Source organism: Anolis carolinensis, chromosome 1 (genome assembly GCF_035594765.1).
Source record: "Anolis carolinensis isolate JA03-04 chromosome 1, rAnoCar3.1.pri, whole genome shotgun sequence".
NCBI lineage: Eukaryota > Metazoa > Chordata > Lepidosauria > Squamata > Dactyloidae > Anolis > Anolis carolinensis.
Genome location: NC_085841.1, coordinates 309,213,263 through 309,238,946, shown reverse-complemented (window position 1 = coordinate 309,238,946; position 25,684 = coordinate 309,213,263). Strand labels below are relative to the sequence as shown.

The following is a 25,684-nucleotide window of genomic DNA, read 5'->3' as shown; positions in this document are numbered from 1 at the left end:
CTCTGTCTAATAACAAATAAGAACACAAAGGGTTTCTTCCTTCATTAAGAGGTATCAAATGCAAATACAAGAATTGCTGGAAATAACAACTTTCTATAAGCCTCCTATACTAGTTATTTGTTATGTATATAATTGAGATTGCTTACTATATTGTATGTATATATTGGTATGCAGTTTCCCCTTAACTCTACGTTGTTTGAGGTTGTGAGAGGGGCTACAGACCATGTGACTCAAATCTGAGACTATTCAGACTGAGACTCCGTTTTAGAAGTCTGTATGAGTCAGTTTGCATCAGTTGATGTTGATGTATAAAGTCAATTGAGTTGAGTATAGTATGCTGCAGTGAGTAGCTAGTTTATATTGAATCAATGTTCAGTAATGTATTAGACCAGGGGTCCCCAAACTTTTTAAACAGGGGGCCAATTCACAGTCCCTCAGACCGTTGGTGGGCCGGATTATAGTTTTTTAAAAAACTATGAACAAATTCCTATGTACACTGCACATATCTTAATTTGAAGTAAAAAAAAAAAGGGGGGGGACAAATACAGCCTCAATGTTAATCATCATCATCATCATCATCATCATCAAAATAATAAATAGGGTTGGAAGAGACCCCTTGGGCCATCTACTCCAACCCCCTTCTGCTTTTGTGCACCAAAACATAATCAAAGCACCCCTGACAGATAGACACCCAATAATAATAATAATAATAATAATAATAATAATAATAATAATACCACCACCATAATAAAAATGGTTGGAAGATACCCCTTGGGCCATATAGTCCAACCCTCTTCTGCCTTTGTGAACCAAAACATAAAGCACCCCTGACCAACAACAAAAACAACAAGAAAATCAATACTGTAATAATCAGGGTTGGAAGAGATTGCTAATCTTCAAGAAAAATGAATCCAGACAGGGCTGCAGAGGAGGGAGTCTGTTTGGCAAGATAAGACGGGAGGCCTCTTCCTTTTACCATAGGCATGCCTCCATTATTGTTTCCCCTCCTCCATCGCTGAGGAAGGCACACACCAGGTGAGGGAGGAGGCGGGAAAGAACCGTGCAAGGCGAGCGAGGAGGCAGGAAAGGCACGCAGCTTTCCATCCTCCCTCGCCCCATGCTCGCCTTCCTTGGCGGCAATGGGAAAGCTGCTGGCTGGGCGATGGAGGACAGGCGCACGCCTTTTCCTTGCCTCGTGTGCACCTTTATCAGGAGCGGCAGCGGGAAAAGTGTGCGGGGGGCGAGGAAAAGGCATGCACCTTTCTCTCCTCCCTCACCCTGCATGCACCTTTCCCACTGCCTTCCTCGGCAGTGATGACGGGAAAGCTGTGTGTGGGGTGAGGGAAGAAAGGCGCACGCCTTTTCCTTGCCCCGCGTGGCCCTTCTTCGACAGCAGCAGCGGGAAAGGTGCACGCGGGGCGAGGAAAAGGCGTGCGCCTTTCTCTCCTCCCTCACCCCGCGCGCACCTTTCCCTCTGCCTTCCTCAGCGGCGGCAATGGGAAAGCTGCCCTTGGGACGAGGGAGAAAAGGCGCACGCCTTTTCTTCGCCCCTTGCGGCCCTTCCTCAGCGGCAGTGGCAGGAAAGGTGCCCGTGGGGGGAGGGAGACAAGAAAGGCGTGCGCCTTTTCCCCCTTCTCCTTCACGCTACATGCACCTTGCTTGGTGGAGGAGGAGGGAGCCACTGCCTCCGGGGGCCGGATAAATGGCTCCGGTGGGCCGCATGTGGCCCGCGGGCCGTACTTTGGGGACCCCTGTATTAGACTGAAGAGAGTGTTAGTCTGTATGCAAAAGAGAAGAGACTGAAACAGAATGGAGAATGTACTGTTTAAACTGTCAATCAATAATAAATATACCTGTATACCGAATACATGAAGTTTGTAAGTAAAACAACTATGTTAGCCTTTAACGAAGACTATTTATTTTTGGTCTCTTGAGAGCATGATTTGAAAGCAATATATTTTATGGGAAAGTAGTTTTTTTTGAGCAACTGAAATAACATTTCTGAAGATCTGCTATATATTTTATGTATTGGCGTATATTTCCTAACAGTTCAAAGAGATAACCAGGGATAGCAGTCTAACAACTGAGAAACTAAACTGCCTTGTATGAATACTAGTGGATATTTACCACTAAGGAGAACATTGACTCAAGCGAGTTTTTAAATCTTAGCAGGAAAATCTTACTTTACAAAAGGTTGTGATTGTTCCAAATAGTGTAGATGCCAATTAATCTCCAATAAGAGTCATGCTTCTAAATGGCTTGAGATGTTGGTTTTCCAAAAGGTTATGGTCTAAAAAAGGTCATGCCACTCTAAAAATATATATATTATATTCCAGCATATGCCCACCATTTATTTGGAAAACCATTGTGATGCTTAGTCTACAACAAACTCAGTATCTCTCAGCTGAAATTCTAGCTCCTTTAATTAACCAAGGACAAGACTTTCTCATGTGCGACACTAAAAGCATTGAAAAGAAAACTTAACCAATAGTGTAAGACTGCTTTTGCCTGCTCTTTTTAATGCAGTATGGGTTCTATAACACATTGCACATGAAAGAAAATCCAGTCTCATTAAGGAAATGGGCGTTAACACTAACTGATGGAATGCTTTAATGCTTTTAGTGATATACAAGGTAAATATAAAACTGCAGAGTTATGCAGACTATTTCATCCATTTGTAAACCCCATGCTACTTCCCAATATTAAGGTATGCTCTTTATTTCAGAGTTTTAATGCTAAGTTTGTGATTATTTATGATTTCCTGACAAATGATGTTTATGCAAACATTGCAACTAAATTAAATGTTTAATATGTGGTGCAACTAAAGGTAAACAAAGGAAGTAAGAGGCATGGGGTTGTTTTCCCTCAAATTTGGCTTCAAGTTACTAGTAGATACTTTCATAATTAATGTAGTTAAGAGAGATAGAATTAAGTACAGAGACATCTACAAGTACAGTAGAGTCTCACTAATCCAACATAAACAGGCCGGCAGAACGTTGGATAAGTGAATATGTTGGATAATAAGGAGATATTAAGGAAAAGCCTATTAAACATCAAAATAGGTTATGATTTTACAAATTAAGCACCTAAACATCATGTTATACAACAAATTTTACAGAAAAAGTAGTTCAATACAGAGTAATGCTATGTAGTAATTACTGTATTTACGAATTTAGCACCAAAATATCACGATGTATTCAAAACATTGACTACAAAAATGCGTTGATAATCCAGAACATTGGATAAGCGAATGTTGGATAAGTGAGACTTTACTGTAATAAAAAAGCTGACTGGGTTCTGTAAAGCACAAAATAAGGCAGTGGGTAAATTCAATGGTATTAGTTGAATTTTGGTCACCTGTTATTGCACAGCAGAATGCCCTTGTGTAGGCAGCCAACTTTTATAACTGCATCACAATATGACATCTGATCACAAAGGCAAAATGTTGCAGATCTTTCCTCTTAAATTTTGTAAGAATCAGAGACCAAAATCACACTACATATGCACAAATATACATAGTGTATTGAAGGACAAGTGTATTTAGCTATCTGAAGATCTCAGGGTATTTACAATAAAGTCAATTTGCAACAAGAAAAATAATAATTTTATAATACTAAAAACATGTTAAATCATTTATCAACCAAAACTCAGGCCATTTATACCTTTATTATAGATATGTATGTGCACATACATAATATACCTGTATAGCTCAAATACAGTGTTCCCTCACTACTTTGCGGTTCACTTTTCGCAAATTCACTGTTTTGTGGTTTTTCAATAAACTCTAAAAGACTATTATAAATCATAAAAAATTATAATTTACAGCCTAAGGAAGGGAGGAAGGAGAAGTCAAAGGGAGAGAAAAGGAGCCCAAGCAGCATCGGGAGGAGAAGGAGGCAACTTATCAATACACGATTGGTTGATAAAGACTTAAAATAGTGTATAAATATTAAAATAAATATAGTGTCCCTACTTTGCAGATTTTCACTTATTGTGGGTGGTCCTGGAACCTAACCCCCGTGATAAGTGAGGGAACACTGTACTTGTATGTATCTGAAAGGAACAATTCCTGAAAAGATAACTACAAATGGCCTTGTGAGCCACATATTTTATCAGTTTCATAGAAAAACGAATGCAATATATATACACAGTAGAGTCTCACTTATCCAACATAAACGGGCCGGCAGAACGTTGGATAAAAGTAGTTCAATACAGAGTAATGCTATGTAGTAATTACTGTATTTACGAATTTAGCACCAAAATATCACAATGCATTGAAAACATTGACTACAAAAATGCATTGGATAATCCAGAATGTTGGATGAGTGAGACTCTACTGTACTCTGATAACAGGTGCTGTCTTCAGAAACAGTTGCTATTGTCTTTAAGATATCTAAAAACCTACTGAGAAAGAATTAAACTTCCATGTCTACATAATGTCAAATGAAAACTAATGTAATTTCCTCTCTCCCATACGTGTCTTCTCAACTGCTACAGTACAAATATATTCTGTATTATATTTTCCATCAAAGTATAAAAGCACAGCTGAAAAATCTTTCCAGATGAAAATACTTATTTAGCAACATAGGATGGACACAGATCATTATTTATCAATTTGTCCATATAACTCCTACACAAACTGGTGGTCATCCTACCAAGCAGAAAAAAGAATTATTCATCAGAGGCAGAGGTAATCTGTAGCCATCCATCCTTACCCCCAGGATCTAATTTCATGAACATGAAAATGTGTTTAAGTTAATTAACTCCATAAATCGGGGAGGAAGGTGGCTTTTTTCATATGACTTGACTGTATTACTTCTTGTTATCACTCCAGAATGTACAGGTTCTTCCCTTGCCTCAGGACAAAGAGTAGAAAAAAAAGAAGAAATATTTGTCATAGTTAAGATTGAGGTCCTGCACAGAGAAAGGTCTGCAAAAGGAATCCAATGCAAAAGATAGTTAAATCAAAGAGCTCCATGACTTCTGGCCATCCTGTATGCCTTGCTGCTTTAGGTGCAATATGTTGCCTTGTGTTCCATACTGGAAGGAAGGCTGGGTGCAAATTAAAACAATAAATATTGAGAAGCAAGGGTACTCTGTGACCCTTCACAGCAGATAATCTCTTTTTGTAAACTACTAAGCTTACTCTTATCTATTACAATCATTATTTCTCCCAGTGATTAAGAAGCTGACTTGCATGGCAAGCTTTTTTTCCATTGATATTGCACTGAGAAGATCATCTAGATAAAGATGTGTATTGTCAGCACTAACAGGTTAATGAGGAAAAGGCACCAAAGGACAAGACATGATATTGAGGATGCTAACTCTTAAAGCAGATATGGAGAAATCTGAGTTTATCTGAATATGTTCTCAATGAATGAGAGATTCACATGTGAAAATGTTGAAGTCTGATATATAATCTGATAGCTAAAATAATCCTGTAATCTTCAGGATGAGGGAGATCAAGGGACCAATTTCACACATTCCCCCCTAGTCCCACTGCAGGATGCATACACACACATTGCCAGTACACATCATAAAAACTCTGGTTTAGTCTAAAAGAAACAGACAAACATGTCTTGCTTTTAAAAAAAAATGGGAGGATACAAAGAAAGAAGTAGCAAAAAATAAATGAACATTGTAGTCATGCCATGGTGCCCACTTGGTGGGGAATGAATACAGCCACAGCCACATACTACCTATTCCTGTTTTAGGGGAACCAGTAAAAACAGTACAGAATAATAAATACAAGTATCTTTCAGGCTAAAATTATAATAACTTGCACTCTCCTCATAATTATAATAACTTTGATACATTCTCCTCATACTACCTCACACTTAACACAGCCTCTGGAAGCAATGGTCAGAAAACATTTCTCTCTGAATAAACTTTTTTCCAATTTACATCAAAGTTAGTTGGCTTCTTTCCCAGTGAAACATGGTGTGGTCCCTGCCACCGTGTAAGATAGGGCTTAATTTTCTTGTATGGAGATAGCTAGTTTGATTAAGGAAGCACAGACAAGAATTTCTAGAAAATGAAGGTCCAAGAAAAGTAATTTCTCCATTACCATAGCTTCACATCTAAACGTTTCTTGAATTACGTAAAATGATGGGCCCTGGAAATATCACCTTCCACGTCCCTGAAAAATCTCTGCATCTATGAATACTATATGAAAAAATAGACACTGTATTTCATTGCATAATAGTAACTCCCTTAAAAAAGGGAGGGCTGCAATTAATATATGTACAGACGAGCAAGGTCTACAGGACCTCCTGTACATGGCAACAGCCAAGGGAAGCCTCTTAGATCTTGTGCATTAACCCACCCACACACCTTCTCCTCTGAGCTATGGGGGCTGCTCCAAGGGGAAGGCGCATGGGCAAGAGGTGTGACTATTATGTGAGAAAAAACTGGGACCCAAAAAATAGGTGTGTGACTATTACATGATGACAACTATTGTGCAATGAAAGGGGCATTTTGCTGATAATGTGGCAACCATTCCCTCATCATAAAACTGACCTGATATGAAAAATGAAGGAATGAAGATCTCTGTTGAAGCAAAAACTTGTTCAAAAGCTACCCAGGTTTTAAGATCCTTGGGGAGGGCTTTCTCTTGGTTCCACTGGCATCACAAACTATTGGTGGGGATACAAGAAAAAATACCCTCAGTGGCTGTGAAATTCACTCTCATAGGGAACTAGGGCGACCCCCTATCTACTCTCTTTCCACTGGTAGGTGAAGACCTTTACTCAATATTTTGAACATTAACAGTATGTTTCAGAAGGTTCATTTTCTGTGGGTGAATCATTATATTTTACCATCACTCTATTTTATGGCCTTTAAAATATTGTTTTAAACAAATTGGGAATTGGGTTGTATGACAGCTGTGGTTTCTTCCTATTCTTTTGATTATATGCATGTTTTAAACATTTTTAATATTTATATTATCCATTTTAATGAATATACTTTATTTTTCTATCCCACCACCATCTCTCCGGAGGGACTCGGAGTGGCTAACATAGGGGCACAGCCCAAAACAGAGACAAAGTATAAACAGTTTAAAACACATGGCAAAAATTAAGAACAAAGATACAAAAGTCAAATAAAAAGATCAATTAAAAACATCTATATATATAAAAGAGTGATGGCATCACGGCAATTCACAAAACAACAAAAATACAGGCCCCCCAACCTCAAAATTTGACAACACAACCCATCATCCACGCCTCAAGGTTGATACAACAAAAAGAAAAGAAAAATAAAGTCCTAATTAGAGGGAGAGCAATAATTATTTTTATCCAATTGCTGCCAGTTTAGAGGGCTAATCTCTGCCCACTTGGTTGCCTAGCAACCAAGGGACAGCCAGGTTTCAGTTAGGGGACAGGCAGATTTAGGCCTCACTTAGACTTCTTCCACAGATGATCTAATTTGCACTGGATTATATGGCAGTGCAGACTCAAGGCCCTTCCACACAGCTATATAACCCATTTATAATCTTATATTATTTGCTTTGCACTGGATTATCTTGACTCCACACTACCATATAATCCACTTCAGTGTGCATTTTATACAACTGTGAAGAAGGGGCCTCATATAATCCAGTTCTAAGCAGATAATTTAAGATTATCAATATACAGTAGAGTCTCACTTATCCAACATAAACACCCCGGCAGAAAGTTGGAAAAGCGAATATGTTGGATAATAAGAAGGGATTCAGGAAAAGCCAATTAAACATCAAATTAGGTAATCGTTATACAAATTAAGCACCAAAACATCATATTATACAACAAATTTGACAGAAAAAGTAGTTCCATGCGCAGTAATGCTATGTAGTATTTACAGTAGAGTCTCACTTATCCAACACTCGCTTATCCAACGTTCTGGATTATCCAATGCATTTTTGTAGTCAATGCTTTCAATATATCGTGATATTTTGGTGCTAAATTCATAAATACAGTAATTACTATATAGCATTACTGTGTACTGAACTACTTTTTCTGACAAATTTGTTGTCTAACATGATGTTTTGGTGCTTAATTTGTAAAATCATAACTTAATTTGATGTTTAATAGGGTTATCCTTAATTCATCATTATCCAACATATTCGCTTATCCAACGTTCTGCCGGCCTGTTTATGTTGGATAAGTGAGACTCTACTGTACTGTATTTACAAATTTACCACTAAAATATCACAATGAATTTAAAACACTGACTACAAAAACATTGATTATGAAAAGGCAGACTTGTGTTGGATAATCCAGAACATTGTATAAGCAAATGTTGGATAAGTGAGATTCTTCTTTAATATGAAATAATTACTGGGATAGAATAATGCAGAACAATATAATCTCTAAAACCAGGACAGTAAATAAACAGGGGAATTCCACACAGGAAACAATCAGGGCCAGCTAACACCTCCCAACAAAGTATTCCCATCATCAAAGTCTGGCAAATCCTGTTTTCTCAGAGTCACAGACAGTAGAAGCACATAAAATATCGCAAACAACACCACTCTGAAAACAAGGGAATTCCAGACAGGAAACAATCAGGGCCAGCTAACACCTCCCAACAAAGTATTCCCATCATCAAAGTCTAGAAAATCCTGTTTTCTCAGGGCCACAGACAGTAGAAGCACATAAAATATCGCAAACAACACCACTCTGAAAACAAGGGAATTCCAGACAGGAAACAATCAGGGCCAGTTAACACCTCCCAACAAAAAATTCACTCAGGGAGGAAACAGCCAGGCTTTAAAGCTGCAAGGCCATTACATCCTAATCATTTTTCCTAATTGCAGCATTCATACTTGCCTCCAACAAACAAACAAAAAACCAATCAGAAATATTGTATATTCACAACCTTTAGGAAATAATATCCCCTGATGGCGCAGCGTGTTAAAGCGCTGAGCTGCTGAACTTCTGGACCGAAAGGCCACAGGTTTGAATTGGGGGAGTGGAGAGAGCCCCCACTTTTAGCCCCAGCTTCTGCCAACCCAGAAGTTCGAAAACATGCAAATGTGAGTGCATCAATAGGTACTGCTCCGGCGGGAAGGTAACGGCGGGAAGGTAACGCGTTGCTGTGGCGAAGAATGGTGGTATGGGAAATAAAGTATTGAGGAATTGGTGGTAGTTAAGGTAAAGGGTAAACGTTTTCCCCTGACATTAAGTCCAGTCATGTCTGATTCTGGGGGTTGGTGCTCATCTCCATTTCTAAGCCGAAGAGCCGTCGTTGTCTGTAGACTCCTCCAAGGTCATGTGGGATGACTGCATGGAGCAGCGTTACCTTCCCACCGGAGCAGTACCTATTGATGCACTCACATTTACATGTTTTTGAACTTCTGGGTTGGCAGAAGCTGGGGCTAACAGTGGGGGCTCTGTCAGTTCCCCCAATTCAAACCTGCAGCCTTTCGGTCCAGAAGTTCAGCAGCTCAACGCTTTAACATGCTGTGCCATCAGGGGACATTATTTCCTAAAGGTTGTGAATATACAATATTTCTGATTGGTTTTTTTTTGTCTGTTGGAGGCAAGTATGAATGCTGCAATTAGGAAAAATGATTAGGATGTAATGGCCTTGCAGATTTAAAGCCTAGCTGTTTCCTCCCTGAGTGATTTTTTTTGTTGGGAGGTGTTAGCTGGCCCTGATTGTTTCCTGTCTGGAATTACCTTGTTTTCAGAGTGGTGTTGTTTGCGATATTTTATATGCTTCTACTGTCTGTGGCCCTGAGAAAACAGAGGATTGGCCAGACTTTGATGATGGGAATCCTTTGTTGGGAGGTGTTAGCTGGCCCTGATTGTTTTCTGTGTGGAATTCCCCTATTTCCAGAGTGTTGTTCTTTATTTAGTGTTCTGATTTTAGAGATTGTATTGTTCTGTTTTATTATACCACATTAATTTTTATATATTCTGATTTTAGTGTTTTTGAATACTTGGAGCCAGATTGTATTCATTTTCACGGTTGACCGCAACACAATAATAATAATAATAATAATAATAATAATAATAATAATAATAATAATAATAGTAAGGATAGTAATAATAATGACTTTGGTAATACATAGTGCTTCACTGCCTTCTCAGCTTCCTTTCTGGAAGAATCCTTTCTTGGGAGGTGTTAGCTGGCCCTGATTGTTTCCTTTGTGGAATTTCCAATTTCCTTGCTTTATTTACTTTCTTAATTTCTTTATTTCTTTATTACTATCCTGGTTTTAGAGATTATATTGTTCTGCATTATTCTATCCTAGAAATTATTTCATATCAAAGTAGAATCTCACTTATCCAACATTCGATTATACAATGTTCTGGATTATCCAACACAGTCTGCCTTTTCATAATCAATGTTTTTGTAGTCAGTGTTTCAAATTCATTGTGATATTTTACTGGTAAATTTGTAAATACAGTACAGTAGAGTCTCACTTATCCAACATAAGTGGGCTGGCAAAATGTTGGATAACCGAATATGTTGGATAATAAGGAGGCATTAAGGAAAAGCCTATTAAATATCAAATTAGGTTATGATTTTACAAATGAAACACCAAAACATCATGTTATACAACAAATTTGGCAGAAAAAGTAGTTCAATACGCAGTAATGCTATGTAGTAATTACTGTATTTATGAATTTAGCAATATATCATGATATATTGAAAACATTGACTACAAAAATGCGTTGGATAATCCAGAACGTTGGATAAGCGAGTGTTGGATAAGTGAGACTCTACTGTAATTACTACATAGCATTACTGCTCATGGAACTACCTTTTCTGTCAAATTTGTTGTATAATATGATGTTTTGATGCTTAATTTGTATAACGATTACCTAATTTGATGTTTAATCAGCTTTTCCTGAATCCCTTCTTATTATCCAATATATTTACTTATCCTGCCGGCCTGTTTATGTTGGATAAGTGAGAGTCTACTGTATATTGATCATCTTATATTATCTGCTTAGAACTGGATTATATGAGGCCCCTTCTTCACAGTTGTATAAAATGCACACTGAAGTGGATTATATGGAAGTGTGGAGTCAAGATAATCCAGTGCAAAGCAGATAATATAAGATTATAAATGGGTTATATAGCTGTGTGGAAGGGCCTTGAGTCTACACTGCCATATAATCCAGTGCAAATTAGATAATCTGTGGAAGAAGCCTAAGTGAGGCCTAAATTTGCCTGTCCCCTAACTGAAACCTGGCTGTCCCTTGGTTGCTAGGCAACGAAGTGGGCAGAGATTAGCCCTCTAAACTGGCAGCAATTGGATAAAAACAATTATTGCTCTCCCTCTAATTAGGACTTTATTTTTCTTTTCTTTTTGTTGTATCAACCTAGAGGCATGGATGATGGGTTGTGTTGTCAAATTTCGAGGTTGGGGGGCCTGTAGTTTTGTTGTTTTGTCCACTGCCCTGATGCCATCACTCTTTTATATATATAGATTCCCCCTCATATGTTTGCAGGTTTTTGCAAATCCTTTATACATATAGATCCATGTACCTGTGTATCTATAGCCATACATACACATTATTTTTATATATGAATTTACCCTCATATGTTTGCAAGTCTCTGCAAATATCTATATAAAGAGAGATGTCTGGATAGATATGAATATATTCTTACCTACCTATATATAGGGCTTGCAAATATTACAGGGGGGAAATGAACACACAAATATATATATATATACAGACATGTCTATATATATATATATATATATATATATATATATATATATATATATGGCTTACAAATATTGTAGGAGAAATGCACACACACACACACACACACACACACAAAGGGGATTTACAAACGTTTCAGGGGGAAATGAGTATGTGAAATTAGTATCTATAATTATAGATCTATATCTAGCTCTGCATTGTTTATATAAGCATTGAATGTTTGCCTGTTACTATGTTGGAAGCTGGCCTGAGTCCCCATGGGGAGTTAGTGTGGGATCCAAATGAAGATGATGATGATGATGATTATTATTATTATTACTACACAGCAAACAAGATAGATATGCTGGATTTCATATCACAAAATCACAAGTCGAACACTTCCCAAGTGTCTAGGACTGTGTGATGTATTTTCGGATGATGCGCACAGATCCCAGCAGGAGGGCCTTTTGCAGCTGGCAGATCGTAATTTTGTCAATGTCTATTGTTTCCAAATGCCGGCTGAGATCTTTTGGCACGGCACCCAGTGTGTCCATCACCACCGGGACCACCTGCACTGGTTTCTGCCAGAGTCTTTGAAGTTCAATCTTGAGGTTCTGATAGCGGCTGAGTTTTTCCTGTTGTTTTTCATCAATGTGACTGTCACCTGGGATGGCAACATCAATGATCCAAACCTTTTTCTTTTCCACAATTGTGATGTCTGGTGTGTTGTGTTCCAGAACTTTGTCAACCGGCAGGTCCAACCAAGCCAGAGAGGCCTCAGCGGAGGAATGAAACCAAGTGCACCTAACCAATTAGCATTATGGAGAATCAAACCAAAACGAAGTCTATACTGGCTCGGTCGTCGCCCAGGATAAAAAGGACCGCGGTGGATGCTGCTGATTCTGGACATCCATCGACAAGTGGGCTACGGAATCATCAAAACCCAAATGAACAGTCACAGAAGCGGCAGAAATATACAATGCCAGAAAACCGCACATTATTATTATTATTATTATTATTATTATTAGTAGTAGTAGTAGTAGTAGTATTAGTATTATGTTATTGTTGATACCATATTGTTTTTGTTGCCCCTACTTGTCCACTTATAGAGCTAGTTTATAGTTTTTCTTTGAAATAAGGTAGATATTCAAAAACATTTAACCTACTGATGCCTCGATTAATGAAATTTTATTGGTATCTACTGGGCCAAATTTTTCAAAATCCAATTATCAGTGAGGTGAAATCTTCTGTGAGGTGAAATCTTCTGAACAGGGACTCAGAAAAACAAATACCACAGGGGTGTTAACCCTTCACTATGCTATCCAAAACAAACAAACAAAATGCCTGGAGTTACACTTTAAAATGTATCTGTTCTGACTAACATACAAATTCAACTTAAGAACAAACTTACAGAACCTATCTTGTTTGTAACTTGGGGACTACCTGTATACACCTAGATATGACATGCATAGAGCTATACAAACACACTGACCTGACCACCCAAGCCAGTGGTTCTCAACCTTGGGTCTCCAGATGTTTTGGCCTTCAACTCCCAGAAATCCTGCAGCTGATAAAGTGGCTGGCATTTCTGGGAGTTGTAGGCCAAAACACCTGGGGCCCTACAGGTTGAGAACCACTGATCTAAGCTAAACACAGTACTGTACACTGCAGGACCTGTAAAGGCAGCAGCCAAGAATGATAACTCTAATGCCCAAGGCTGCTCTAAGTTTCTGAAAATATTCTCCCCCACCAACATTAACATCTCAGATAATTCCTTAAATCTCACTTAAGTCCCTTCTTCAAAATCAATTGTTCCAGACTTACCCACAGATTAATTTTTAATAAGAAATAGAATCACTCTGAAAAGGAATCATGAGAGAATGCTAGATTGCCCTCAAGAGAATGACAGGATTCATGATCTGAAGATAGAAATATTCCCCAAAATAAGAGAAGGAAATAAACATGAAACACCTTTCTTTAGGGAGTTTCATTATGCTATCTTTGCAATAAAAAAAAACAGCACTTATAAGATGATAAGTTGAAGGCGATTCCTCTCAACACCTGCTGTGGCAGTTGGCTTAATAGCAGTCCTTTTGCAAGATTTGACAATTACACCCACATTCCCCTGGGAGGGATTAATTGTTTGCTAAAAATAAAAAGGAGTTTTGCATCTCGAGTAAATTGCCTGAGCAATGTGCTATTTGATAGAAGGTGAAATTAATCAACCTCTCAGTTGATGAGCCTAGATTTTATTTCAAATGGCCAGATTTAAATCAAACTGCACTAAAGACATATCCTACAGAGTCGTAGCACGATACACAATACAATTAGTGAAAGACGATGAATGAAGGCAAAAGATTTAAAGGGGAGGGAGAGCTGGCTAATAAATGTTTAGAGGTAAAATGAGAAATAAAGGAACACCTACTATAGTTCCAAAGCATCTTGGTAAATTGATGGATGTGTGCTTCAATACTGCCATACTGAAATGGATAACCTAGACAGAAAATGAATCACACAATTACAAAATGTATGAAGACAAAAATCAATATTGTCTCTATATAATATGACTATTGTAGTTAATGGCTTAAAAAACAAGTTGAAGTCCCAATAGAAAGTAAAATTATTTCACTGTAGGTAAGGTAAAGGTAAAGGTTTTCCCCTGACGTTAAGTCCAGTCATGTCTGACTCTGGTGGTTGGTGCTTATCTCCATTTCTAAGCCGAAGAGACGGCGTTGTCCGTAGACACCTCCAAGGTCATGTGGCCGGCATGACTGCATGGAGCGCCGTTACCTTCCCACCGGAGCGGTACCTATTGATCTACTCACATTGGCATGTTTTCGAACTGCTAGGTTGGCAGGAGCTGGAGCTAACAGCGGCTGCTCACTCCACTCCCGGGGTTTGAACCTGGGACCTTTTGGTCTCCAGCTCAGTGCTTTAACGCACTTCGCCACCGGGGCTCCATTTCACTGTAACCAACAACAATTTATTTTACAAAAGCCTATATTTTTCTTGAACTTGTATGCATATGCAAATGTTCACCCAGAATACACACTAGAGTGGCAGGAAGGGTAAGAGAAAGAGATTCTCCTGAAAATTGATGCCTAGTTGTTGAAAAACTATGGCACATGGCTTTCTGTGTGTACTGGTAGGATGGATTTTAAAAAGCCCACAGGAGAGTGTAACTACTTTGGATTGGAAGGGCTGCATACTTCTCACATAAATGTTGCCGCTACCAAAATCAGATTGATATTGGTGCACACTCTCAAAATATGTGCCAGACTTCGCTTGCAGGTGGCAAAAGGAAAAGATGGCTGCTAAGAGCTGTGCAGCTCTCTGTGGCAGTCATTATTTCAGTAGTGTAGTTTATAGCACGGATATAGAGTAATGCAACAGGGATACAGAATACTACAAAAGTGGGTTCAAAAGTTATACACTATATGGATCATGGGCCATTATTTTGCTTACCCTAGGTCTGATGGGCAATTGTGCCAGAGACTAATTAATGCTTAAGATCATTTGTTGGAAACAGATATGTTTGGAATTGAATTAACATATATGTGCATGTCTATATCTCAATAAAGATACGTTTCAAGGGACCTTATATCAAGAGGAAATGTGTGTATGTGTCTATAAATTATTCATAAAATTAAAATACACAAATTCTGATTCATCAAACAAATGTATTGCAATGTAAAAAATATATAAACCTCGAAGTACAAAACTGAATTATTGGGTTGTTCTTGCCGGAAGTTTTATTCTTACGTAAACTAAATGAGAATAATCAGAAGTCTCAATTCATTGTGGGATATCACATAGGTTGTCTCAGAAGCAAAACTGAAGTGGATGTCTTATAGCTTTATGATCTATAGATACAAAGGAATACTTTACATTATCTGTAAGAGTTAGCTTTTAAAAAACAGGTTTCATGTTGTCTTGATTTTGTTTAGAAAGAACAATAAGCTTTTGTATCAATACATATTCACTTTCACAGCTTAAGGCAGGACAAACTGCACAAAAATGCAACTTGATTTTTCAAAGACCATTATGAATACACTGAAAGGATGATAATTCATCAAGGGCAAATCACAAATAAAAGCTGAAGGCATGTTAGTTAAGGACATTTTTTTTTCATTTGGGCTTAGGTCCCTTGGAAACCTCTTAAGTATACCTCAGCTTTGAAATTTATGTAAACATACAGAAGCAGATTTAGCATCATATTAATTTTACTTGGCATTGAGAAATCTGTTGCTTTGTGTGGCATATATAAAATGTCACTAAGATTACAACACAAAATGCAGACTCAGAGAAAGATGCCTGTAAGACTGAAACAGAACTTGGAAAGTTACTTCCACTGAATACCGCAACAACTAATTTAATTTGTTGTTGTTATTATTAAAACTTTTCTGTCCTCTAGGACACTCAAAGTAGGACACAATAAAACAAATATAATATTTAAAACTGATTAGAAACTATTTTTAAAAGCCAAAAAAAAAAAAACAATTGACAAGTATCTTGCTATGAATAACTTTTTGCATCAATACACTGAACAGACAATATGCTGAAACTGTGGTATAAAGCAGACTTTTTAAAAACTGTACCAATTCATAATTTATTAAGCTTGGCTTTCCTGACACCATGAAGCATAATTCCAGGATGGGCAACAGGAAATAATATTGTGACTGAAACTGTAATAATAATAATAATAACAACAACTGCTACTCAGTCATTTAGTCGTTTCTGACTCTTCGTGACCTCATGGACAACAATATAAAATATAATAAACACAAATACTGTGATAATTAAATAAAAATGTAAGTATATTATAAAATTAGGACTATTTTACTAACTGGAGTTCAGGGAATTAAAATCCAGGATAAACAGACAGGCAGGACAGACTTAATTCTTATTTCAAAGAGTTACAAAATTAATCAGAATGTGTTGGTATGTGATAACGGTCCTATTCAATTAATATATGAGCTCAAAGCAGTTTTAACAGAAACTGTTTCTTAAATGTTGTACCATTTTAGAACAGAGTGGGTTAGATTTCCTTTTAGTCGTGAAAAAAGACTACATAAAGAGGAAAATCAGACCATTTATTAATTACATAAAAGCTATATTAATTTCAGGAGCTACAAGTAGAGAGCTATCAATTATGTCACATTTCTGAAGTCACATCTTGCACTTATTAGTAAAATCTCCTTTATTGTATCTAACATCATCTTTTAATACATGTGATCTGAAATACAAACACAAGCAAAAGGACAGCCAATGTATTGATTTAAACTCAAGAGTACAATTTTAACATGACTACGCCTGTGATCAGCATCCTTAATCTATCCACCCCACCATTCAAGTGTTGTCTTCACATCCTTAATTCGTGAATTAGTTGTTGGATTATAGTTGTATGTGTATGAAATGTAAATCAAGTGTTTCTGCTGTTTTGCAAGAGTGTGTGTTTCAGTAATGAAACAGTTAACAGCAGGCTAGTTTTGACTGACAGCCTGTTGTGACTGCTGTATGACCTATCAGGCATGATTTCCGGCTTTGGAGGTCGGGGACTTTCTTCGGACTGAGGAATGTGCTTCTTATCTCTGAGTGTGTTGAGCTGGTGCTTGCTGAGCGAAGAGGCTAAAGAAAAATGCCAGCTCAGAGCGATGGCTTTTGCTATGCTTTGTAAATATGTTTATAGATATTGAAATAAATGTTTGGACTTCAGACTACTGATGTGTTTGAGTCTGACATTGAACAGAGGAATTCGTGTGGCAGACAATTGCAACCAATTCATCAGGGTGCTGGAGAAGATGATTGATGGTGTTTGAAGAACCCCACCCAGCACGCACCCCCGACCTCCTTCGCTGACATTAGTATATGCATAATATGCCTAAGTGGAATCCTGTTGGTGATGTGAAAGTGCAAGTGTGGCTTTTGTACATATATGTCTCTTTTTAGACAAAGCACTAGGTTTTCTTCTGTAACACATATTCTTTCTGAAGCTGCCAAGTCCCAAGAAAAGTAAATTCTGTGGCAGCTACAGGAAAGGGAAGAAAAGTAAGAAGTAATTCAGAGAATGTAGTTCTAAGCGGAAGTGATAAGAACGTGCACTCCATATATGTCACTTCCTTTTCCCTGTTAGCCAAGATTACCTAGTTTTTCATTGTCTGACTTGTCTTCATTCTCTCCCCCCCCCCCGCCCCCCGATAAACAGCAGCATCACAATTAAAGAAGTATATTGACAGTAAATGATGGTAGTTGGTGATGTTTTATACCCTAGACCAGTGGTTCTCAACCTGTGGTTCCCCAGATGTTTTGGCCTTCAACTCCCAGAAATCCGAACAGCTAGTAAACTGGAAGGGATTTCTGGGAGTTGTAGGCCAAAACCCCTGGGGACCCACAGGTTGAGAACCACTGCCCTAGACTTTTCCAATAATGAAAATCAAGATTACATACATTAAAACTCAAACAAAAATCACTATTTTAAACTTATTTTAAAACAACAGAATAATCAACAGAATTAAACCTCTTTAAAATTAATTAAAATAACAAATCCCAGGAGCATCGTCTGGATCTTTCAAGATATGAAACTGGATATGAAACTGCTAAGGAGGGTTTGGATCCAGCAGTTGGCATAACAGGGATGTACAATTTTGGATTGCCAATCCCCACTACTCAAGACTGTGTCACCCAATTTGACTAAGAGACGAATCCTAGTTAAATTGGTGCTACTATAAAATGGAGATTTAAATAAATTTTCCACATCTCATAGTGAAAAAGCTATACTTTCTGTAACAAAATAAATAATATAAAAAGCACACATTTTGTTTTAGGGAATAATCAAGTCTTGAGGAGGCTTCCAAGACTGCCTTTTAAAAAAAGCAAACATGCTGCTGTAAAGTCAAAAATGCAACAGGAAGAGGAAGCTTGAAGACCAGGTGCTCCCATTCCTGATATTCAAAGAAAGGGCAAAACTAATGCTCTCACATCTACAGAGCAAAAGAATTTCATATCTCTTGTTAGCTCCAAAACAGCCAGGGGAACTTTTCACTGCCTCTCCCAGCTGTTACACAAGGACAGTAACACTGCTTATAGAAGTCAGGTTATGCTTCCTTTGTTTTATAGGCCCTCTGCCTAGAGCATTTGGAACTCAAATTCTTCTGTCCCAATGCCTCTGTAATGGAAGATTTACTAATTGCAATGGTCAGCAACAAGGATACTGATGGAGAGCAAAGGAAATTCAGACATGCAACTGAAGAAAACTGGCACTGGGCCAATAAAACCGGCTTCTGAAACCACATGAGACCAATTTCTAAATGTGACAAGACGACAAATACAATGGTTTCAGCAAGACTGCTGGGACAATTGTTGGTAGTGAACACCAGTCCTCTTCTCTTAAGGAATAAAAGGAATAATTATGGATAATCTGACATCAGTTGTTTGCTCTGTAACTGCTGCCGGTGATTCTGCCACTTCTATCCCTTCATCCACTTTGCCAACAAAATATCACATCTTCAAAAAGTCACTAGTACAGTAGAGTCTCACTTATCCAAGCTAAACGGGCCGGCAGAAGCTTGGATAAGCGAATATCTTGGATAATAAGGAGAGATTAAGGAAAAGCCTATTAAACATCAAATTAGGTTATGATTTTACAAATTAAGCACCAAAACATAATGTTTTACAACAAATTTGACAGAAAAGGCAGTTCAATATGCAGTAATGTTATGTTGTAATTACTGTATTTACGAATTTAGCACCAAAATATCACAATATATTGAAAACATTGACTACAGAAATGGCTTGGATAATCCAGAAACTTGGATAAGCGAGGCTTGGATAAGCGAGACTCTACTGTATGTGCAAACTTCAGTTATGTCAGCCATTTATGAGATATGAGATGGACACCTAAGAACAGGACAAAAAGTACTATGGAAAAAAATACAGAAATTAAGTATCCAAGCCTCACCCCATCCTCAAGAATAGAGAGAGGAAGAATTAATTTGCTTGGCTTGAAAGAGAAATCAGGAGTGTGGTCCTTTCAAACCTAATGCTGTTCTAGTAGTCAAATTAAAGGGGAAAACACAATCTGAGATGAGAGGGTACTGGATCTTTATGGGGAAGAGGTCTTTGCCATGTAAAAAGCTTAAGTTCTATTTTCTGAACAAACACATATATTTTATATTTATTTATTGTGTTTAGTACTAAATAAATTTAACACCAAAAATTCTCTGTTAACCTCACCGCTGTTCACCAATACAGACATTTATCATAAAGTATCAAGCTAGTTATAAGAAAAGAAAAGAAACCCTGAGAAAAGATTGTGATAATGTTGTATTTGGTGTAAAATTTCCAGGAAAATATTGTACTATAGTCACTTACTGCTTCAGCAACCATTTTACATTCTTTCCTCCTTAACTCATATATATTTGTTAACTTTGCTGATCATCAAGCATACATTAAATACATATGTGTATATCATTATCACCTCCTCAGTCCATCTGAACAAGGAAACATTTTCTCACAACAGTTTCTGATGGTATCAAAAGATTAGTTCTCTTACTGGAATGTTTAAAAAATGGAACAGATTTATTTATGGTATTTAGAATCACGACTTTCTCCCAACACCGGATACTGAATATCTTATTTAGAAACGCTAACCTGAAATCAATACTTTTAAACTTTAAGTGTTTAAACTTTAAGTGTTGTTATTATGGTAACTGTATCTTCCACTCATAAACAAAAGGGGGTTGAAGGAAATGAAATAAAGGACTTTCAGAGAAGAGTGGCATTATTTAGTAGGACAGACTCCTCGGTTTCCTTAGAACTTTGAGGATTTGTTGTTCTTTGCCTTCATGTCAACTTCTATGAGTGACCCCAAAGTCACCCTATCCTCAAGAGCCTTGTTCAGATCTCTCAGGCTCAGGGCCCTCTGGCTTTGTTGGTAGGGTCTATCCATCTGGGATGAAATATTCCTCTTTTCCTGCTAGAGTCCAATTTACCTAGTATTATCTTTTCTAATGAGTCATGTCTTCTCATGATATGATCAAAGTGCAATACAGCAGAGTCTCACTTATCCAACATAAACGGGCCGGCAGAACGTTGGATAAGCGAATATGTTGGATAATAAGGAGAAATTAAGGAGAAGCCTATTAAACATCAAATTAAGTTATGATTTTACAGATTAAGCACCAAAACATCATGTTATACAACAAATCTGGCAGAAAAAGTAGTTTAATACGCAGTAATGTTACGTAGTAATTACTGTATTACGAATTCTGCAGCAAAATATCATGATATATTGAAAACATTGACTACAAAAATGCGTTGGATAATCCAGAACGTTGGATAAGCAAGTGTTGGATAAGTGAGACTCTACTGTAGTTGTAGTTTAATTCATGTGGCTTCTGGTGAGAGTTCAGGTCTGATTTGTTCTAGGACCCACTTAACTTTGTCTATATTGCTGTCCATGGTATCACTGAATTCATCTCCAGCACTACATTTCAAATGGGCTGATTTTCTTCCTATCAGCTTTTTTTATTGTCCAACTTCCACAACCATACATAGAAGTTGGAAATATAATGGCATCATCCTATGATTCAGTGACATATCAGGATCTTGTCTAGTTCCTTCATAGCTTCCTTTCAAGTCTAGTCTTCTTCTGATTGCTTGACTACAACTTTCTCTCTGACTAATGATTGTGGCAAGATAAAGAAAAATTTGAACTGCTCACATTTCAACGTCTTCATCGTCTACTTTACAGTTATCTAAATTATTTGTGGTCATTATTTTTGTTTTCTTAATGTTCAACTGTAAACCTGTCTTTGCCCTTCCTCTACTTTCTTCAGTAGTCCTTCCAAGTCTTTCCTATATTCTGCAAGTAGTACTGTAGCATCTGCATATCTTAGATTGACAAAGTTCTTTCCTCCAATTTTCATCTCTCCTTCCTCCAAATTTAATACTGCTTTACATATATTTTCAGCATTTAGGTTAAACGAATAGTGTAATAGTATACATCTCCATCTGACCCCTTTGCCAATTGGAAACCATTATATTTCTCCATATTCTGTTCTAACAGTAGCCTCTTGTCATGAATACAGGTTATGCATTGGGACAATCAAATGTTTTGGCACATCTGTATCTTTAAGAGCAATCTATTCGAGAAAATCAATTTTGTTATTCAACTAATACAGAATTTAAAGAGATAAGCATTACATTCCTGTTATTCTGCTCTGCGTTGCTAGTTTTATACATGCTAGATTTCAAAATAGAGGCCCTTAACTAACATTCTGTTTAGGACATGTGTGTATGGGTGAATTACCTGCCATAGTGCAAGAAATGCTTTCTGCTGACAGTTGCAGGGCTGTGCATACAACAATGTTATGCACTGATACAGTGAAGCCTTCTTTCAAATGCAGGTTCTATGCAAATGTTGGCAGAATAATGTCTTGGTTGGTGTGGAAAGCTGACATAACCTTAGCCAAAAAGGTAGCACTGGGGCTCAAAATAACCCAGTTGGCATAGAAAGGCAGGTATGGACATGAGGAGAGAACAAAGCTTACCAGCTCATCTGACCCAAACAACAGCCAAGAGGAAAGCAGTTTTCCGCAAAAAAAAAAATCACAGGTAATCATAAGTTCAGAGCTGGGACAAAACAAGATTAAAACTCCATTGTGATGCCAGGTCTAACATCACAGGATGGAGGTTCTTATAACCTTTTAGAAACTTATCTGAACGCTCAGGAAATAATTAAAGCAGATTAAGATAAACTCAACCTGTCCTGCTGAAACTTTTATGCATCCTAGTAAACTATTATGAGCACTGAAGTATGAAGTTGAATTCAAATGAGTTAGCAATTTAGCTCAGAACCAGGGGGTAAATTTATTCTGAACCAATTAATCTAGACTGTTTTATAAACAAGTTTAGAGCTCCAAGATAATGTAGAAGGAAGGTTGGAAGTGTGAATGGACCGAATCCCATTTTAAAGCAGGCAATCTGCAACATTTCCATTCTAAAATGATTAGAAGTGTGCTATTTTTGCTGGAGGAGAATGTCATCTCTTTCAAGGCAACATGCTGCAGCAAAGTTTTTTCAAACTGAGTCTCTTATCTAAGTGCTAAATCAAGAGCAAAATGCGTAATGAACTGAACATATCCTATGGACAGCTACTTGGTAACTTTACAAATCTTTGAAGCTGAAATATACTCAAGATTTGAGTAGCAGAACTCAAACAGCTGCATTATTTTTAGTAATAGACCATAACAGCAGGAGACAATCCAGGGAATCAAAAGACATTTTCTTGTTTTAAATTGTGTGCACCCTAGTACAATTTGAGTAAAATCCAACATTGCTCTCCTCAAACCTGTAGCCCCTCAAGTTTACAAATCTGCTTTCAACCCCCCCCCCCCCCACAATGTTAATGGGATCACTTTTTTCTGCAGTCCCTAATGAAACCTACATATTGTATTACAAATGAAGAAGAGAGGAATCACAAGACTAAAAAAAATCTGCTAATTGGTCCATGAAGATAAAATATGGGGTATAATAGAATGTAATTTTTTGACAAAAATATCCTGGTATCAAGCTGGTTTCCAAAATATATATATATATAATCACTTGCTAAGACTATCTTCAGCATAGAATTTACCAGAATGTCTCACCCAAGCATTTGGAAATTCCAGAAGTCATTAATCTAGCATGGCAGATTTGTGAATGGTCTGAGAAATATAATCCAAAAATATCTTTTTCAAGCTTTTTTTAAAATCATTTTTACATCTCAACAGAGGAAATGCTAAAAGAACATGATTGTATGAATGGGATTCCAAAGATAATACAAGATAGATCTCAATTAGTTTCTCATCATATGGTAGATGATGTCATAACAATAAGGGGAAACAAGAAAAATTAAGATAGTGCAACTTTAGCAAGTTTTCAGTAATTTATTTAGACTACACATATTTGCCTGGCAATTTTTTTTAAAATGCTTCCTTTGTAAAGTGAAAAAAATAATGGACATGGACTATGCTGTTGCGGATGGCTTTCGGGTGATTAATAAGCATTTTCGTAAGTCATTATGCTCTCCATACATAAGACAATCAAATGACAATATGGGAGTAACACTGGTCTCAGAGGACTGCTGGGATGTCATATGTGAATCATTCTGAATATCTGAAACAAGCTATAGAAATTTTCTGTACTGTTACATTTTCAGTAAAACTGTTGTGAGATAGATGAGAACATACAAAAATGCCACGAAGGTGACTTTGCACCAAACTGAGGAGTCTCAGAGAAGTAGAAAACATGCAGCTCTAGTTGCTGTGTCAGCATGGCATAATCAGCTATTAGATATCCCTTAGCGATAGTGCTTGATGCCATTACACAGCAGCAGTTCCTTTCAACTCCTTTTAAAGGAATTAACACAGCACTGCACTACCTGTATTTGTTTAGTATCTCATTGACCTACATGTTTTCTTTGTTGAATCAGAAATCTTATTAATTTTCACACTTACGCCTGTATTCTGCAACCAAGAAATATCCGACTAAGCTTGATATAGAATTTCAAATAAATATGCAAAAGTATTTTTAAAATAACAACATATTATGCTAAGGAAAAAAGCTTTTAAAAATATTTTTCAGTGAAGTCCGTTTGAACTATAAAAACTCTGTTAAAATAATATCTAGCAATCAGTAAGACACTCCCCATAAAAACCCTTGGAACCCATATCTGTCATTTCCCTTATTTGCTCCTGAGGGAAAATTGTCTTAATGACTTTGCTAGGTCTTCCAGCATGACTCCATGATATGCTGGAACTGGAAGCCAGGTAGTTCAATGGTACTCAGTCATAACCACAATTTCAGGTACCTGTGGTCAGGCTGGGGAGATATCCTCTGCGGATATGAGGATCTTACTGTAAATCTGAATGGCAATAAATTCATACCACTACTATTCTTAATGTGTATGGATAGGCTAAATCAGGGGTCCTCAAACTTTTTAAGCAGAGGGCCGGTCCACAATCCTTCAGATTGTTGAGCCGAATTATCATTTAAAAAAAAATGAAAGGCTTACATGAGGATGAGCCCAATCAAGATACAGTAGAGTTTCACTTATCCAACATAAACGGGCCGGCAGAACGTTGGATAAGCGAATATGTTGGATAATAAGGAGAGATTAAGAAGAAACCTATTAAACATCAAATTTGATTCTGATTTTACAAATTAAGCATCAAAACATCATGCTATACAACAAATTTGGCAGGAAAAGTAGATCAATATGCAGTAATGCTACATAGTAATTACTGTATTTATGAATTTAGCACCAAAATATCATGATGTATTGAAAACATTGACTACAAAAATGCGTTGGATAATCCAGAACGTTGGATAAGTGAATGTTGGATAAGTGAGACTCTACTGTAGTTAAAATATAAAATATGAACGTATTATCTTTTTAATTTTATTTTTTCTGTCTAGACTTCCATCAAGTACCCCATTAAAGTCTCCCAGGATGACTAGTTCATCATATTCTTGTTCCATTATTTTTACATTCCAATTGATCAATGAATTTTGTCTTTGTCCCATTTGGGGCATAAATATTGCACATTAATATTTTCTTACTGCTCCATTCTAAACTAACTCCCAGCATTCTGCCCTTTTGATCTTTAAATATCTGTTTAGATGGGATTTTTTCATTTAAATATTTTACTACACCTTTTTTCTGCACTCGAAGCATAATATGCTTTGCCTAGATTTTTCTGTTAGATGTGTCACATGTTTGTGCATGATGTGTGTTTCTTGTAAAGAAATGACATTATAACATCCTTTCTTAAGTTGATACCATTGTTTCATTCTTTTATCTGGGCTGTTTGAACCATTCACGTTAATTGAAAATATCTTAAGAAAATATCTGTCATTTTCTTCTTCTATTTCTTTGTCACTATCCTTTTTAACCAGAGGGCCGGTCCACAATCCTTCAGACTGTTGAGCCAAATTATCATTTGAAAAAAAAAATGAACAGCTTACATGGAGACGGGCCCAATCAATATAGTTAAAAT

The 25,684-nt window shown here is 37.1% G+C and overlaps 1 protein-coding gene across 4 annotated transcripts in view; it reads right to left on the bottom strand.

The window, feature by feature from the left end:
- The window catches only part of sipa1l1 (signal induced proliferation associated 1 like 1), a 197,508-nt gene that overhangs the window by 89,640 nt on the left and 82,184 nt on the right, over positions 1–25,684 (bottom strand). For 2 of the 4 annotated variants that reach the window (XM_008103800.3, XM_016991867.2), the window contains exon 3: positions 14,071–14,139. The exons of the other annotated variants lie outside the window; for them this stretch is intronic. The gene's annotated coding sequence lies outside the window, so the exon portion shown is untranslated. The remainder of the gene's footprint in view (positions 1–14,070; positions 14,140–25,684) is intronic. 4 annotated transcript variants of the gene reach the window in all.